At 47.6% G+C, this 15,100-nt stretch overlaps 1 protein-coding gene and 1 non-coding gene across 6 annotated transcripts in view; one reads left to right on the top strand and one right to left on the bottom strand.

Moving 5' to 3' along the window:
- Positions 1 to 15,100, top strand: part of SHROOM4 (shroom family member 4) — a 264,044-nt gene that overhangs the window by 184,545 nt on the left and 64,399 nt on the right. Inside the window, exon 1 of one of the 5 annotated variants that reach the window (XM_017337689.3) lies at positions 13,907 to 14,350. The exons of the other annotated variants lie outside the window; for them this stretch is intronic. The gene's annotated coding sequence lies outside the window, so the exon portion shown is untranslated. Of the gene's footprint in view, positions 1 to 13,906; positions 14,351 to 15,100 lie in introns of those variants that run through there. 5 annotated transcript variants of the gene reach the window in all.
- LOC127487857 (U6 spliceosomal RNA) lies at positions 970 to 1,072 on the bottom strand. The gene has a single exon (XR_007915110.1). It is a non-coding gene; the product is annotated as a U6 spliceosomal RNA (small nuclear RNA).

Below are 15,100 nucleotides of genomic sequence, written 5' to 3'. Positions count from 1 at the left end.
AGAATGAATATGTCCTGGAGATCTAATGTACAGCATGGTGACCACAGTTAATAATAATATATTATATATTTGAAATTGCTAAATGTGTAGATCTTAAATGTTCTCACCATGAAAATATATAAGCATTCATATATAAGTTGATAGATATGTTCATGAGTTTGATTTTATCACTTCACAATATATACATATTTCAAAACATTGTATTGTACACCATAAACATGTAGAATTTTTATTTCAACTTAGCCTTAATAAAACTGTTTTAAAAAAAGGAAAATCAAGGAAATGAAAAGGTTGTTAAACTAGAGGCTTGTGACTGTGAATACATCAGAACAGGAAATTTCCCCAGGGGCTTATGCAGAATATTGTGGAACCAGATGGAAGCCTTTATGAAAAGAGACCTCATGGGGGAGGTATATTATATGGCCACTGCTCACCAGCCCATATTTCCCCCTGATAAAGGCAGCTGTGACTCAGGAATTGCACTTTTTTGTTCTGGAAGCTTCTTCGCTGTAAAGAAGTGCATCACTGCCCCTTGTACACAAGTGCTTTTCAAGTAGCTACCCGCTCTTATATACGTAGCACTGACCATTGAAGGGAGGCTCTGAGCCTGGGAAGGTAAGACCTCACATAAATCAAAGCAGCAAGAGCCAGCAGCAGCCTATATTTTGAATAAGCCATTTGAAAATCTGTTTCAAAATGTATGGTAGAGGAATGGCTGTCAAACTTGAGGTGTATCAGAATCACCTAGAGGGCTTGTCTCAGCTCTAGTTGCTGGGTCCCACCCCTAGCGGTTCTGATTCACAGGGTCTGGAATTTCATTTCTGAGATGTTCCCCGGGGATGCTGATGCAAGTCTATAGAACAAGCCTTGAGCACCACTGTTTGTGGGAGAGGGGTACAAATAGGAATTTGCATGGAAAAAACCTTGGGTTCAATCCTTGCATAATTTACTTCACCTCAAATTCCTGAAAAAAGATAGAAGTGGTTCACTAATTTGTAGGTCATCTTTCTGCAGGGAACAGGCTAATTTTCTGTGTCATTCCAATTTTATGTATGTGTGTACATAAGTATATGTATATCTTGCCCAAAGCAAGGACTGTAGGAACATTTTGCAGTCTCCTGATAACATGTAGCAAAATTCCCTTCAGCAAGTGTGTACCCATTTCCATTTCCACCCAGCAATGTTATGTCTATTTTCTCACAACTGTGCTGACACTTAAAAAAAGATACATTGCCAATGGCATCAAAGATGGCAGTTGATTGTTTTGTTTCTCTTCATCCTTTCCTGCCTGAATTATAGCTGTTCCGTAGGAATCTTCCATTCACCCTCTTTCCTTCACATACACTTACTGTGGGCAGTTACAACCATTGCCTCAGCCTTGACTGCCTCATTGCTGTGGATAGCGATCACATGTCCATACCCTGCCCTAATCTGTTTCTAGCACTGCAGCCCAGATGTCCAGCTACTCCCTGCACATATCTATCTGCACAATTTGCTGCACACAAAACTCATCTCTAAAATGAAACTAAGCTAGTGATAGTACCACTTTCCTGGGTGCTTCTCAGTTATCTGCTCTCCTCCATATCTAATTAGCATCCCAATCCTGTTTTTTTTTTTTTTTTTTTTTTTTTTTTTTTTTTTTTGACAGGCAGAGTGGACAGTGAGAGAGAGAGAGACAGAGAGAAAGGTCTTCCTTTTGCCGTTGGTTCACCCTCCAATGGCCGCCGCGGCCGGCGTGCTGCGGCCGGCGCACCGCGCTGATCCGATGGCAGGAGCCAGGAGCCAGGTGCTTTTCCTGGTCTCCCATGGGGTGCAGGGCCCAAGCACCTGGGCCATCCTCCACTGCACTCCCTGGCCACAGCAGAGGGCTGGCCTGGAAGAGGGGCAACCGGGACAGAATCCGGCGCCCCTACCGGGACTAGAACCCGGTGTGCCGGCGCCGCTAGGCGGAGGATTAGCCTAGTGAGCCGCGGCGCCAGCCCCAATCCTGTTATTTTTCTCTCACCCCCTTCCTTTCTGCCACATCCCCACTGCTGTTACTCTAGCTTGACCATTTATATGAGGATACATTAAAACAATTGTGGTATATATCAACAATGGAATATTATTCAGCCATAAAAAAGAATGGAATCCTGACATTTGCAGCAAACTGGATGGAACTGGAGATCACGATTTGAAGTGATATAAGCCAGACACAGAAAGACAAATACCACACATGTTCTCTCTCATGTGGAAGTTTGATAAATATTCGGTCTGAACTTAGAATAGTGAAGAGTAGAGGCTAGGAGAGGTGGGAGGAAGGGATATAGAGGGAGGTTGAATAACAGGTCCTAAAACCCAGTCAGATAGAAGCAATGAGTCTGGTGTTCCACAGCACAATGGGGTGACTGTGGTTCCCAATGATGTCTGATATATTATGTGAAGAGCTGGAAGAGAGGAGCTGATAGGCACCAGACACAAAGAAGAGATAAGGGAATGGAAAGGCTAGGGGCCTGGCTTGATCAGCTTACACTGTGTATATGTGTACACTGTGTATATGTGTTGAAATTTTGCGCTGTATTATATGTTGATCAATGGTTTTGGGAGAAAAAATCTGAAATTAAAAACCTTCATTAGAATTGGAATTATAAGTTTATTTTGGTGTAAAAGTTTTGAAATCCATGCATAGATTTTTTTGTAATACACACTTTCACAAACTTTTTGAGGTACCATCAGTGTCTGTTGCACTAGCTTATGCATCCTTCAATGCTTCAGTTTTTCTCTGCATAATTGAGCTTACATATTGCTTCTACCATATTGCTCTAGTGCTCTGGAACACCTAGGGCCTCTCTCTGGCCTGTTGGACTCCGTAAAGTCAATGCTTTCACCTAAGGCTTAAGGCCCAGCATGCCCTTGAATCATCCTAGTTTTACTTCATATATGCCTTATAGAAACTGTGCTTTCTTCCTTCATTGCATTTGTGCCTTTCTGACTTTCGTTCACGTAAAGTTGGAAGGCCCTCTCTTCTAGTCTTCTCCAGCTGAAATTGGACTGTCTTTCTTTTGGCCGGCGCCGCGGCTCACTAGGCTAATCCTCCGCCTAGCGGCGCCGGCACACAGGGTTCTAGTCCCGGTCGGAGCGCCGGATTCTGTCCCGGTTGCCCCCCTTCCAGGCCAGCTCTCTGCTATGGCCCAGGAGTGCAGTGGAGGATGGCCCAAGTGCTTGGGCCCTGCACCCGCATGGGAGACCAGGAGAAGTACCTGGCTCCTGCCTTCGGATCAGTACGGTGCACCGGCCACAGCGCGCTGGCCACAGCGGCCATTGGAGGGTGAACCAACGGCAAAAGGAAGACCTTTCTCTCTGTCTCTCTCTCTCACTGTCCACTCTGCCTGTCAAAAAAAAGAAATTGTACTGTCTTTCAAAATTCACTCAGAGGCTCCGTGAAGCCTTCCCTTATTCCACCAGCTGTGCTCTCTCTTTTCTTGAAAAATATTTATTTGAAAGGTAGAGCAACAGAGAGAGGAGGGGACACACACACACACATACTGAGAGAGAAAGAGAGAGAGAGAGAGAGAGAGAGAGAGAGAATAACTTCCATCTGCTGGTTCACTCCCCAAAATGGATGCAACATCCAGGGCTGGGCAAAGCTGAAGCCAGGTGCCAGGAATTCATTCTGGGTCTCCTATGTGGGGGCAGGGGCTCAAGCATTTGAGCCATCTTCTATTGCTTTCCTCGGCACATTAGCAGGGAGCTGCTTGGGAAATGGAGCAGCCGGGACTTGAACCAGTGCTCTAATGTGGGATGCCAGCAGCAGCTTAACCCACTGTGCCACAATGCCAGCCCCCGTACTCCTTAACTCTCATTCTGTTACCATTTGCTTTCTGATGATTAAGACATTTTGTCCCATTTAGTGGTTATCTAAGGTTTTTTTTTCTTGTACTGTGAAGCACACTGTAAATTCCTTGAGCACAGGGATTATATCCTCATTTTGGCGTGTTCTATAGTATCTCTTCAAGTGCCTTAAATGTAGATAGAAACTCCATAAATGCTTGGATAAAAAAATGGTGAAGACTGCCAATGGATTTTTTTTAGAGCTACTGATGACTCAGTTTCAGGAATGAATGCTGTGCTAAGAAGGTATAGATGCCAAATGACCCACGTGTCATGGCTTATTCTCTTCTCCTTATTTTTCACATTCAGTTCATCAGCAAATGCTGTTAGCTCTCTCTCTTCCATATACCTCTAATTAAACCTCTTTTCCCTATCCCTACTGCTACCTCCTTAGAACAAACCACCCTTATGTCTTTCCTACAAGAGCCTTTTTAACTGATTCTCTGGCTTCTATTCTTGTCCTTCCCCAATCCATCAACCAAGGGAGATCTTTATAAAACTTAAATCATGTTAGTCCCCTGCTTAACAAGTTGCTTCCTATTGAACTGAGAATAAAATTCAAACTGCTTACCTTGGCTTTGGAAAATTTCTTGATCTGCCTGTGCACTTGCCCAACCATGTCTCCCACCACTGTACACCTTTGCTCCCATCACACCAGCTTTGCCGAGTGTTGGCCTCTCCTCCTTGTCAGGTTTGCCCAAAGCAGAATGTATAGATGCTGTTATTTCCATTAGGGCCATCTCTGTTGGCTGTTTTCTTAGGGCTCCATGCTTTGAGTAACATAGATGACTTGGGGAGTGGCCAGAAGTAGTTCTGACGGTGTGAGACTTGCCTCTGGGGAAAACTTTTGTGCGGTCCATCAGACCCCTGAAAAGTGGCACGTCCAATATGGAATTTAAGCTGAAGGAGATAATAGACTTATAGGAGGAAGAAAGGAAACCTTGTATTATTCCTGCAGCCTCCTTCCCAAGGGATGCTATAAATATTACTGATAGAAACCAGAGCTGAGGACAAACATCCTCTGCTTTCTTTATCATTTTGGGTGTTGGCTTAGGAAATTGGGCATCATGGCAAAAGCTTTAGGGCCATCTGTTGAGTCAGATGGTGCTCTGTGAACTTGCTGTCCTTTTCCAGTATGTTCCTCTGAAGTCTTCTTCAGCCCTCTGGTGTTGCATCTTCAGCTTTTGTACATACAGGCGAGAGCAAAAAGTGCCATTTTTGTTATTCGGATTCTTGACTTGCTCCCCTTATGCCTAGAAGCTGTAGAATATGCACCATCCACCTCCTTATCTTTAGTGTCTCAACAAGAGACACTCTGATAGGGTATGTTTTATGGGTATATGTAGAAAAAACTAGGAATTACTCCCTAGTTAACTTTGAAAGAGAATTCGGAGTACTGCATTACCTGGCCCCTGTTATTTGCAAAGCTCTTGCAAGTCATCTATATAGTTACTCCTTTCCAACCTCCTTTGGAAAAACAAATGTCTCCATGTTTTAAAGATTCCAGTGTGGAAATGGAGAAATGGAAACAGAGGGCAAATTTAATGACCTAGCCCTACCTTTAAAAAAAAAAAAAGCACTCCTACAATGCAGCACTTGGGGGACTCCTTATTTCCACCCTAGTATTCTCTCCCTTCTTAGTCTGTACCTTAAGTACCTTGAGCTTCCATTTTTTTAAAAAAAAATATTTATTTGTGGGGAGCAACTCGGACTAGACTGTTACTGGAATTAAGACTTATTCTATGCATCTGCTCTCCCACAATATGGCGCTGGGAGAGGAGAAAACAGCTTCTACACAGCTGCCTCCAGTTCAGCCACTAAACTGTAGGACTTGCTCCTGATTGGAGGAGAGCAGCGTACTCGGCGTGTGGGCAGCCGAGTTGGGATTGGCAGAGGAGGACTATAAAGGAGGAGAGAGACAACATGCACCAGGAACATCTAAGGGGAACATCTGAGGGAACACCTGTGCAGCCCCCGAGAGAGCCGGCATGCGGTGTGCCGCTCCCCCGCGGAAGTGGGGAATGTGGCAGGGGGAACCGCCCTTCCACGGAGGTGGAAGGGACGGTAGCCAACCCGGGAAGAACCAGCAGCAAACCCGGGGAGGGCCGAGCAGACGAAAGAACAGCGCAGGGTCCTGTGTCGTTCCTCCATGAAGACGGGGAGCGACATAATGGTGCCGTGACTCAGATAGGAAACTTAGGAGGGAAGAAACGGGAAGAAGTGGAAAATATCGGAGAGAGAGACTAGCAAACAGCCTAGGGAAAAGCCGGACGAAAAAGGTGCCGGAAGAAGCTATTGAAAGCGTAGGCATAGACTCAGATACGGACTACGGGGGGAAGCTGGGAGAAATCTCTAAGGTCGAAAGCGAAAGTGAAAGCTAGAACAAACAGACTCGGATACGGACTGTGGGGAGAAGCCAGGAGAAATGAGGGAGGAATATTGTTGGAAGAAAACTTAGGGAAACATACCGGGTAGAGAAAAATATGTTAGGGAGGATGTAGCCGCGGGGGCAGGCCGAGGCGGAAACGCAAGCCAGCTTGGGATTCTTCAAGTCAGCCCGGGGAGCAAGAGGTGAAGATCTGGAACCAGAAGCAGAGACGTGGGCCGCCAGGTTGGAATTCGCCAGGTTAGTCCGGGGAACTTGGACTGAATGCCGGTGGTGGCGGAAACATTCGCGGAAGCCGCCGCGTGCAGAGAGAGCGTGCGGGGCGTGAATAGATAGGGAACGCGGAGCTGGCGCGAGGCCGTGGTGCGGGCGCGAAGTGCGTGGAGACCGCGGAGCATGCGCGCGAAGCCGAGCCGTGCAGAGCCGGGAGCCCGCCGGCAGGGCGAGGCGCCGGGAAGCCACGCAGAGCCCTGAAGCTGCCGCGGGGCGAGGTGCCGAGAAGCAGCCTCGGGGCGGGCACCGGGAAGCCGCAGGGATAAGAGAAACAGAAGTTTAGAAGTAAAATGAGAGAAATAGGAATGCTGGAAGATAGAGGTAAAATGGGAGAAATAGGAATGCCCGGAGATAGAGAAATAGAGAAATAGAAAGGCCTCCCCACAACATGGCAATGAGAGAGCTTGGATTCGGTCTGCCTGATTAGTGAGGCGATGAGCACCTGCAGGCGGCTAGCAGCTTATGTGCCGCAGGTCACCGAAGACAGGCACGTTATCAACACCAATAAGTCTCCCCACAATATGGCAATGAGAAGGCTTGGATTCGGTTTGCCTGATAGGGCTTGTAAGCACCTGCAGGCAGTTCTAGCAGAGTAGAGCATGCGCTGCGGGGCACCGAACACAGGCACGCATCAGCGCCTAAAAACCTCCTCACAACATGGCGAAGAGAGGACCCGGATTCAGTTTGCCTGATTGATAGGACTTGTAAGCACCTGTGGGCAACTCTAGCAAGCAGAGCAGAGTGTGTGCCGCGGGGCACCGAAGACAGGCGCGTATCAACGCCAAAAAATAAAAAGAAAGGGGGATCTGTGGGGAGCAACTCAGACTAGACTGTTACTGGAATTAAGACTTATTCTATGCATCTGCTCTCCCACAATATGGCGCTGGGAGAGGAGAAAACAGCTTCTACACAGCTGCCTCCAGTTCAGCCACTAAACTGTAGGACTTGCTCCTGATTGGAGGAGAGCAGCGTACTCGGCGTGTGGGCAGCCGAGTTGGGATTGGCAGAGGAGGACTATAAAGGAGGAGAGAGACAACATGCACCAGGAACATCTAAGGGGAACATCTGAGGGAACACCTGTGCAGCCCCCGAGAGAGCCGGCATGCGGTGTGCCGCTCCCCCGCGGAAGTGGGGAATGTGGCAGGGGGAACCGCCCTTCCACGGAGGTGGAAGGGACGGTAGCCAACCCGGGAAGAACCAGCAGCAAACCCGGGGAGGGCCGAGCAGACGAAAGAACAGCGCAGGGTCCTGTGTCGTTCCTCCATGAAGACGGGGAGCGACATTTATTTATTTAAAAGTCAGAGTTAGAGAAGGGGAGAGACAAAGAGGGGGAGAGACAGAGATCTTCTATCCACTGTTTCACTCCCCAAATTGCCTCAGTGGCCATGATTGGGCCATGCCGAAGACAGGAGCCAGGAGCTTAATCCAGTCTCCCACGGGGCTGGCAGGGCCCAAGCACTAGCACTTTGGCCATCTCCTGCTGCTTTCTCAGGTGCATTAGCAGGAAGCTGGATGAGAAGTGGAGCAGCTGGGACTTGAACCAGCACCCATATGGGATGCTGACTTTGTGTGCAGTGGCTTTACCCACTATACCACAGGGCTGGCCCCTTAACTACTTTTCACCAAGGGATGGATCATGCAGTAGCTTGTGGGCTGGGGGATCTAGTAGATTTACATGGAAGAACTTGCTCTGGTTGTTCAGAGGGAAGGAGAGAGAAGGGGAATGGAGAAGAGGAGTGGGGAGGGGAAGATACAAAACTGGGTACCAAAAGCCCTTTCTCCAGAAAGTGCCCAGCTTTCAGATGATCCAGATTATAGCTTTCTATATATCATTGTAACGAGAATTTTCAGGACAGTGGCCTTCTCATCCTTCCAGGAAAGCTATAATCTGGATATATGTATATGTGTATATATATTTATATACACATATATATTTATATATACACATATACATACACACATTTCCATATATTTCCCCCCTTGGTTTCATCTATAATAATGAAGGGTTTCCTGATAACCTGGCAGCAAGATCCCCCAGCCAACAGTGGAGTGGGGGTGGACCTCTGTGTCCTTCCATGGTGACCAAGCCTCTTTTCCCCTCCTCTGTCAGATAAACAAGCCATGCATTGTTCTGTCCTGGCCTGTCTGGAGCTTCCCTTCCTGCTGAGCCGGCCAGAATGAGCTTGGGCTCCTTCATGTGGGGCAGGTGGAATGTGCTGCTTTGGGGGAGGCTGGGAGAGCTACAGCAAATAAACAAAGCTAATCAGGGACACTCTTTTGTGCTTCTCCTTATCTAAACACTTTCAAAAGAGGAAAGAGCCTGTGCTACCTTAATGGCCCAGATCCTCAAGCCAAGGGCAACCCCAAGCCACAGGGGTCACATTTTCCTTCTTGCCCTGAGTTGGGGCAGAGCCTTGGTGGTTGTTTTTCTGTTGCTCTCTTTCAACCAAATGCCTTTTGAGGGGTCTACAGGGAGCCAGGCTCAGAGACAGGCAGTGATATCAGAAGATGTTGGAGGCTGGCACTGTGGTGTAGCAGGTAAAGCTGCCGCCTTCAATGCCGGCATCCCATATGGGCACCAGTTCAAGTCCCGGCTGCCCTACTTCTGATCCAGCTCTCTGCTATGGCCTGGGAAAGCAGTAGAAGATGGCCCAAGTCCTTGGGCCCCTGCACCCATGTGGGAGACCCGGAAGAAGCTCCTGGCTCCTGGCTTCGGGTCGGCGCAGCTCCAGCCATTGCGGCCAATTGGGGAGTGAACCAGCAGATGGAAGACCTTCTCTCTCTCTCTCTCTCTCTCTCTCTCTGCCTCTGCCTCTGCCTCCCTGTAATTCTGCCTTTCAAACAAATAAATGAATCTTAAAAAAGAAGATGTTGGGGTGGCAGCTGACTAGGGTAGGGATGACTGACTACATCTGGGATTGGTCTGCCTCCCTCCCGTTACCGCTCACAACGATCTTTCCAGCTACTCTGTTAAGAGCTAGCTTCTGGCTCATCTGCCACTTTCTGCATGTGCCCACCTTCCTGTGACCCCATGCCAGGTTCTTGTCCTCTGAACGTTTGGAAAAGTGTGGGGAGCAAACCGGACTAGACTGAGTTACTGGAATTAAGACTTATTCTATGCATCTGCTTTCCCACAATATGGCGCTGAGAAGGGAAACAGCTTCTACACAGCTGCCTCCAGTTCAACTAATAAACTGTAGGACTCGCTACTGATTGGAGGAGAGCAGCGTACTCGGCGTGTGGGCAGCCGAGTTAGGATTGGCGGAGGAGGACTATAAAGGAGGAGAGAGACAACATGCACCAGGAACATCTATGGGGAACATCTAAGGGAACCCGTGCAGCCCCCGAGAGAGCCGGCCGGCGGTGTGCCGCTCCCCTGCGGAAGTGGGGAATGCGGCCAGGGGGAACTGCCCTTCCACGGAGGTGGAAGGGATAGTAGCCAACCCGGGAAGAACCAGCAGCAAACCCGGGGAGGGCCGAGCAGACGAAAGAACAGCGCAGGGTCCTGTGTCGTTCCTCCACGAAGAGGGGGAGCGACATAATGGTGCCGTGACTCGGATATGAAGCCTAGGCAGGGCTTAGTGTCGTTCCCCCATGAAGACGGGGAGCGACATAATGGTGCTGTGACTCGGATATGAAGCCTAGGCAGGGCTTAGTGTCGTTCCTCCATGAAGAGGGGGAGCGACAGAAAAGAAGCAGTCATCTTTACCTGGCCCTGAGCCTAGACAGTTATACTTGGTCATGTTCTCTGGAGCTCAGCTGTGCTAAGAGGGAGAGTGCTGTTCTCCTCACGCCATCTTCTCCTCCTCTGCAAATCTCAAACTGGCCAAACTGCTCAAGTTCTTCTCCCACCTTCCCTTGTCCAAGGATTTCTTTTTTTAAAAAAAAATTTCTTTTATTTATTTTGAAAGGTAGATTGAGAGAGAGAGAGAGAATATCTTTTTATTTAATAAATGTTAATTTACAAAGTGCAACTTTTGTATTATTGTGGCCTTCCCCCACCCCAACCTCCCTCCCTCCTGTGGCCCTCCCCTCTCCCACTCCCTCTCCCATCCCGCCCTTCATTGAGTTTCATTTTCAATTACCTTCATATACAGAAGATCAACTTAGTATATACTAAGCAAGGGAGAGAATATCTTCCATCTACTGGTTCACTCCCCAAATGGCTGCAACAGCCAGAGCTGGGCCAATCTGAATCCAGGAGCCAGGAGCTTCTTCTGGGTCTCCCACGCAGGTGCAGGGGCCCAAGGATTTGAGACATCTTCTGCTGCTTTCCCAGGCCACAGCAGAGAGCTGGATCAGAAGTGGAGCAGCTGGGACTCCAACCTATGCCCATATGGGATGCCAGTGTCGCAGGCAGCTGCTTTACCCATTACACCACAGTGCTGGCCCACAAGGATTTCATGAGTACAAGGACAGTTCAAAGTTCGTGGAAAATGAAATGAAAAAGATAAACTTATTTTGCTGCAAAATTTTTCTTGAGATCCATGTATAGTTTTTTCAGAATACACATTTTCCATGAACTTCTTGAAGACCCCCATATAACCTATTTGTGCCTGCGTGCCCATTACTGCATATGGTGATTATGAAACTTTCATATTCCTACCCTGCCTTCCTACCTTACCAAGTTCCATGAACACACTTGCACCTCTACCTGGCAAACCTCATCAGGCAGTTGTATATGCTGGGTCACTGTGGAAAGAGTAAGATGCTTCGTAATCAGAAGATTAGAGAAGACTGGGCACCCAGGCCTGGGGAACAACATAAAAAAAGACTAGGGCTGGCACTGTGGCATAGTAATTTAATTCACTGCCTGAAGCATCCCATATGGGCGCCGGTTTGAGTCCCAGCTGCTCCACTTCCGATCCAGATCCCTGCTAATGTGCTTGGGAAAGCAATGAAAGATGACCCAAGTGCTTGGGCCCCGGCAACGTGGGAGACCCAAAAGAAGCTCCTGGCTCCTGGCTTTGCTCTGGCCCAGCCCTGGCTATTGTGGACATTTGAGGAGTGAGCCAATGGATAGAAGACCTCTCTCTCTCTCTCTCTGTCTCTGCCTCTGCCTCTCCCTCTCTGTAACCCTGCCTTTCAAATAAATAATTTTTGTTTTTTTTTTAAACTTTTATTTAATGAATATAAATTTCCAAAGTACAGCTTATGGATTACAATGGCTTCCCCATAATGTCCCTCCCACCCGCAACCCTCCCCTTTCCCACTCCCTCTCCCCTTCCATTCACATCAAGATTCATTTTCGTTTCTCTTTATATACAGAAGATCGATTTAGTATATATTAAGTAAAGATTTCATCAGTTTGCACCCACACAGAAACACAAAGTGAAAAATACTGTTTGAGTACTAGTTATAGCATTAAATCTCAATGTACAGCACACTAAGGACAGGACAGAGATCCTACATGAGGAGTAAGTGCACAGTGACTCCTGTTGTTGACTTAACAAATTGACCTTCTTGTTTATGGCATCAGTAATCACCCTAGGCTCTTGTTATTCAAACAAATAATTTTTAAAAAATAGACTGTTTATCCTGATGCTTGTTTGGACCGAGGATTATTATTCCCTACTCTATGACTATTCAAAATGTGGTTATCACACTTGCAGCATCAGTATCACTCTGGCCCGCATTACAGAGTCAGAAGCTGGGCGGCACTCCTGATTTACTGAATCAGAATCTGCATTGTACTGAGATCCCAGCTGATTTTTTTTTTTTGGAGTATAAAATGTAATCTTGTATTTTTCAAGACAAACATTGAAAGATGTGGGGCATTTTGAACAGTCACAGAATGCATTTATTAAAAAAAAAAAAAAACAACCTCTAGAGAGACATTGCTTTAAAGTTCACAGACATTTTGCTGCATGAAGAGTCCTAATGGTCTTTGGATATTCATAGAGTGGGGAGAGCAACATTCGTGTATAAAAGCCAGAGGCCAATAGACAATTCATGGATTTCAGTTCTGTAACCAGCTCTAAATCAAAACTTTATCACGGAAAACAAGTTGGAGAAGTGCTGCTCTAGAGTACTACCTTTGGCTTTTGAGCCTTCTCTTAGCTACTTCTTTCTCTCTCATCTTCATTTGCATTGAAGAAGTCAATTGTCTTGCTACGCTACTAACCATACCTTGGCCACTATCATTTTTGGAGGGGTGGGAGGAGGGAGTGGGGGAGAGGATGAGACCTCAGAAACAGATACCATTTACTGAGTGCCTGTCCACATGCCAGGCATGTTTGACAGATGAGGAAATTGAAGCCATGTGACACGCTCAGAGCCAAACAACTGGTGAGCAATAGAGCTGAGGCTCCAGGCCAAGGACCCAAACTGCCCCCCCTCCACAGTACCCTATATAGTTTATAACAGGTCAGGACAGAATTCCCTCTGAAGTCTCAAGGGAAAAGAGAGGGGAAGGGGCCTCTGGGCACGATTTCCCCAGAGAGGAAAGGCCCTTGCATACTTCTTGTCCTACGGGAGCTTGCGTAAGCTCTCTCAGGGGCCAAAAATTACTGGAATTGGGGCCAGAGGCCAAGGGAAACTGGAGTGGGGATGAGGAATATTGTTCAGGCAACATTCTAAATTCCCAAGAGAAATTAGATTGTGATGCCCGAGCCTGGACTTAGAGGGTGTAACAAACACATATAGAGCTGCTGTGTGCCCTGGCTTAGTGTACTGGTCAGGGAGGGTATCACTTAGAGCCCCAGGTTGGGCCCAAGGACTTGTATATCATAACATGCTGGAGCTGGAAGGGTCATTTGTGACAAATGAGTTCAGCATTTTAATTTTTCATGGAATAAACAGACACCTGGAGAGGAGGAAATTAATGGCCGAGTTCCACTTGAATTCATGGCAGGTCCAGGCCCAAGCACCACTATTCCAGCATTGTTAATGGGCACCTCTTCTGGAGTTGGGGGTCTCTGGTATGATATTAGTTTTCTTTTAATATTCTTGGGTGCCCATGGAAGTGAAGACCCTACAAATATTGGCCCATATTACCAGTGAGCCTTGTATGTCAGCCTGACCCTCCCCTTGGAAAATCTCTTAAGTGACTTGCCTACGTGTATATAAAAGCAGCCACGGTGCTGCTCCTCTGAACCTGCAGGTTGCTAGGCCTGGCTGATCTGGGCTTTCCTTTTTCTGGGGGCCAGAGGACCTGCAGAGATGGCTGGGTGGGGTCAACTCAGTCCAGGAAGCACAGGAATTCTTTTAAGTGTATGTGTCTGGGGTATTTTTCTCTCTCACTTACGTGTATTTTTAAAAATTCTTTTTAGACACCAGCTTTATCTTTCCCAAACATCATTTCCTTGCTCCTTTCCTGAGTTCTAGTAGTGGCTGGGGGCCCAGCTTCCTTATTGGCCTCTGAGCTGTGGAGGGGGTGGGCCGGGGCTCAGAGGAGGTTGGAGTCAGGAACAGGGGGGGCTGTTTATGCTGCTGGGACTGCCTTTCATCCTTCCCTTTGCCACCAGGGCGCTGGCTGGTTCCTGGAGCAACGTCTTCATTCCTATCCAGCTCTTGACACCAGCTTTCCTTCCCTAAGGCTGTGGTCTCATAAAGGCCCAACCCGGCTGCTGGTCATACCTCGCCTTCAATGCTTCTCCTTTCTCTTCTTGGACCTGGGACTTAACTCTGCCTGAGCCCTTTGGACCACACTCAGGATCTTGGGCTGATGGCCCCTTGCCCCTCACACCAGCAACTTGTAATTGGAGGGCAGATAGGTCCCAGCTGAAGGGGGACACTCGCTGGAAGGGTTGCCAAGAGTGTGAGCTAGCTGGATACCCTGCTGTCTCCTAAGCCACCTCTCCAACCTGGGCAACTTCCATGGTAGGTACAGCTGTGGCTGCTGCCCTTCTCCCCTCCTGCTTGCTTTCTTCAATGTCCCTTTCCTTATGCTTCCTAAGAAAGGCATTGTGGAGTAAAGGATGATGGAGTGTGTGTTCAATGATAGTGCCTGATCCAGCTTTACGAGGAAGAGCAAGTACTGGGGTGGTGGCCTCCATATCTAGGCCTGGAGCGGTGTGGTTGGCATTTTCTTACCCGCCTTCCTTATTTCTCCTCATCCTCCCTCCTCATTGCCTAAGGTTTCAACTATAGGACCGCTGCAAGCTTCTTTTTTTCTGGCTGCTCCTTGAAGGAATGGCATGGGAATACTTGGGTATATATGAGCTTTCTGAGACAGATCTATCTTTGAGAAGGAGGACTCATGTGGTATCCTAGAAAGTGCTGGAGGATCTGGGTCTCAACCCCAGCTCTGCAGGTTACTGGGTGTGTGCTGGTGGGAAATCACTTAGGCTGCTTTCTGCATCCATAAAGTGAGTACAGTAACAGCTCTTACCGTGTAAGGTTGGAGTGAGATTTAAAACAGCTAATGCATGCAACATGTTGTTGTTGTTGTTTGAAATTTATAGAATATTTATGTCAGGTACTTTGCCAATTGATTTTAAACATGCACTTAATTCAGACTGTAATTTAGGAGAAAGGGATGCTCCTCTTCCTCATTTTACTGTTAAATAATCTACAACTCAGAAGGGACGTGTCTAAGGGCACAGAGCTAGGATTTGAATGCAAGTGTAG

Source organism: Oryctolagus cuniculus, chromosome X (genome assembly GCF_964237555.1).
Source record: "Oryctolagus cuniculus chromosome X, mOryCun1.1, whole genome shotgun sequence".
Taxonomy (NCBI): domain Eukaryota; kingdom Metazoa; phylum Chordata; class Mammalia; order Lagomorpha; family Leporidae; genus Oryctolagus; species Oryctolagus cuniculus.
Note: the sequence above shows the minus strand (reverse complement) of the source record. Positions and strands in the feature narration are given on the sequence as shown.